This window comes from Balaenoptera acutorostrata, chromosome 9, assembly GCF_949987535.1.
Source record: "Balaenoptera acutorostrata chromosome 9, mBalAcu1.1, whole genome shotgun sequence".
NCBI lineage: Eukaryota > Metazoa > Chordata > Mammalia > Artiodactyla > Balaenopteridae > Balaenoptera > Balaenoptera acutorostrata.
The window spans coordinates 54,636,803-54,640,488 of NC_080072.1; the positions used below are offsets into that span (position 1 = coordinate 54,636,803).

Below are 3,686 nucleotides of genomic sequence, written 5' to 3' on the forward strand. Positions count from 1 at the left end.
TCTGACAAAATGGCAGCCAGCCCCTAGGCTGCTCAGGGACCTGTGACCTATGGCCTGATTTGAAGCTATTTGTTAAAATATTTTTTATTGTGGTAAAATACACATAACATAAAATTTATGTTTTAAACCATTTTAAAATGTACAATAGAGTGACATTCGGTCCATTCACAATGTTGTGCAACCATCACCACTGTACATTTCCAGAACTTTTTCATCATCCCAGACAGAACTACATATGCAGAAAACAATAGCTCTCCCTTTCCCCTCCTCACCTGGTAACTTTTTTTTTTTTTTTTTTTTTTACTTTCCATTTCTATGATTTGACTCTGCCAAGTACCTCATATAAGTGGAATCACACAATATTTGTCCTTTTGTGTTTGGCTTACTTCACTTAGTATAATGTCTTCAAGGTTTATCCATGTTGTAGCATGAATCAGAATTTCATTCCTTTTTAAGGCTGAATTATATTCCACTACATGTATATGTTTATCCGTTCATCTGTCAATGGACATTTGGGTTGTTTCCATCTTTTGGCTACTGTGAATAACGCTGCTATGAACATAGGCGAACAAATGTCTCTTAGGACTCTGCTTTCAATTCTTTTGGATATATACCCAGAAGTGGAATTGATGGATCATTTGGTAATTCTATACTTAATTTTTTGAGGAACAACCATATTGTTTTCCACAGTGTCTGCACCATTTTTTCAGGGTTTTCAACTGCTCCACATCCTCACTAACAATTGTTATTTTCCATTTTTTGATAATAACCATCCTAATGGGTCAGAAGTGCTATCTCATTATGGTTTTGATTTGCCTGATGGCTGGTAGCGTTGAGCATCTTTTCATGGGCTTATTTGCCATTTGTATATCTTCTTCAGATAAATGTCTATTCAAATCTTTTGCTCATTTTCTAAATTGTGTTTTTTTGTTGTTGCTGCTTTGAGTGGTAGGAGTTCTTTATATATTCTGGATAGTAATCCCTTAATTTGCAAATATTTTCCCCCATTGTGGGTTGTCTCTTTACTCTCTTGATAGTGTCATTTGATGCACAAAAGTTGAAACTACTTTTTTAAATTGGAAAATACAGAGAGACTGTGTCAATTAGCAGGTGAGGCTGTAGGTGAAAACATCCTTCAAGAGGAAATTTGGCATAAGAGAAGGGGATAAAGAGCTTGGGCTGGCTTCTAAGGCCAGGAAGAATACCTAGGGCTGTATTTTGAGAAAGAGTGCAGGTCTTGGACACAGCATACTACTAATAAGGGGAAACTTTTCTACTTAGCTCCCCATTGTCATGGATGGAAAAACTATGGTGTGGCTTAGAATTAAAAGAATTGTAATGTTTTTGTGCCCACACAGTTTTGATACGGAGCACTTCTTGCCTAAGCATACACTAGAAGAAGGGCATGCTCTACTTTTAGGACACTATGAAGGCCTAGACACCAGAGGTAACTTTCCTGTATAACTGGTATTGACATATTGGTAGTGGCAGTGAATTTTCAAGCAACAATGATTGAGATGGTAGCAGTTTCGGACTTTTTCCTTGAAGGGGGTTTCTAAGTTACTACTCCAGCAAAAAGGGCAAAGCTGATTCATATCTGTGTGTCAGCAATCCTGGGGACATTTAGAAATATTAGAAGAAGAGATACAAGGGAAAGACTGAATTTCTTTCTAATCAAATACTTAAGTCTCTGAGAATCAAAATTGTTTGAATTAATGGAAATGTGACCACAATGGGTAGGAAGTACTCACAGTCTTGTGAAATTTGGGATTCACAGCTTAAAAATTGAATAGAAAACTCCAATCCATTTTGTGTGTGAATTAAGGAAAGAAAATCATTTTATAAATTTTTAATAAATTAATTAATTTATTTGTTTATTTTTGGCTGCATTGGGTCTTCGTTGCTGCACGTGGGCTTTCTCTAGTTGCAGCGAGCAGGGGCTACACTTCATTGCGGTGCACAGGCTTCTCGTTGCGGTGGCTTCTCTTTGTTGCAGAGCACGGGCTCTAGGTGCGTGGGCTCAGTAGTTGTGGGTCGCGGGCTCTAGAGCTCAGGCTCAGTAGTTGTGTTGCACGGGCTTAGTTGCTCCGTGGCATGTGGGATCTTCCCAGACCAGGGCTCAAACCCACGTCCCCTGCATTAGCAGGCTGATTCTTAACCACTGCGCCACCAGAGAAGTCCAATCATTATTTTATTATGATGGAAGAATACCTAGGACTATATTTTGAGAATTATTTTTCTAACTATTTGGCTATCTGAATTATCCACTTTCCCTCTATTGTTATTGGTGCTGGTGAGAAAATAAAGTTCACCTATGAATCAGGTTTTCCCAGGTTTCTTTGTGTCCTGGGGACATGCCGTTTTTGTGATTGCTGCTTTGACATCCTTGTTCCTCAGCGTGTAGATGAGAGGGCTGAGGACAGGTGAGAGAATAGCATGCACCACGTTGCCCATGATGTGGAAGTCGAGGGGTAGGTCAGCCCTGTAGGCCACGTAGGCTATGGCAATGGATGAGTAGTAGGTGCCAACCAGGAGGTGGGAGCTGCAGGTGGAGAAGGCTTTCGAGCGTCCTTTCCGGGAGCTGATGCAAAGCACTGAGGCCAGGATGTAGGCATAGCAGAGAAGCACCAGGAAAAGGGGAAGAAAGGACACCACCATGGCGATGCAGAAGCCCATGAAGGTCTGGGGTGTGGTGTCAAAGCAGGAGGCCTGGACCGCAGCCAAGTGGTCACAGAAGCAGTGGTAGATGTGAGCAGTGTTGTCAAAAGCCATGTGTAATGTCTGCACCACTGCTGGTATGGGCAGAAGGAGGGCAGTGAGCCAGGCACTGGCTGCCAGTGCAGCATTGGTCTGTGGGGTCATGAGGACAGGGTAGTGCAGTGGGCAGCAGATAGCCATTTAGCGGTCACAGGCCATGACCACCAGGACGAAGGCTTCAGAGCAGGAGAAGCTGTGGAAAAGGTACATCTGCAGGAAGCAGGCAGGGAAGCTGAGACTGTAGTCCCCAAGCAAGAATAGGGACAGCATCCTGGGGATGGTGGTTGTGGTGAAAAGTATGTCCGGGGCTGAGAGGTTGATCAGGAAGAAGTACATGGGTTTGTGGAGGCTGGGCTCTGCCACCACAGACACCAGGATCAGGGCATTTTCCAGCAGGATGAGCAGGTAGAAGAGGAGAACAATGAAGAAGATAGGAAGGAAGAGGTATTTGAGCAGAGAAGGGATGCCCATAGGTAGAAGATGGTCGATGAGTCCTCTGATCCATTACAGGCTCTAGTCGCCATGATGGGTTAAGCTGGATGCCCAGGAAGTGAGCAGTGGGAACATCTGGAAACCAGAACCATCAGTGATTCTGGAATGCAGATTACATAGTGATCACTGTATAATGTAACCACATTTAGTTACAATCAACGCTAGAAGAGAGATGATGAGCTCTGTCTTCATCCTCTCCCAGAACTCCGTTTTCCTTTTTTAAATTAAGTATGGAAAAAATACCTACAATATACAAAACCATGTGTTATATGCCAGGTATTTAACAAGTTGAACAAAACAAAGAAGGTCTCTAACTTCATGGAGCTGAAATTTTAGTGGTAGAGAAAGACATTAAGCAAAGAATCACATCATTATCTAATTTCAGTTCCGTTAAGTGTTATGGAAGACCTTCTGCTGGTTCCCTTTTCCATGTCCCA

At 42.3% G+C, this 3,686-nt stretch overlaps 1 pseudogene; it reads right to left on the reverse strand.

Moving 5' to 3' along the window:
* Positions 1–2,319: 2,319 nt before the first annotated feature.
* LOC102998679 (olfactory receptor 2AT4-like) lies at positions 2,320–3,281 on the reverse strand (annotated as a pseudogene).
* Between the last annotated feature and the right edge of the window lie 405 nt (positions 3,282–3,686).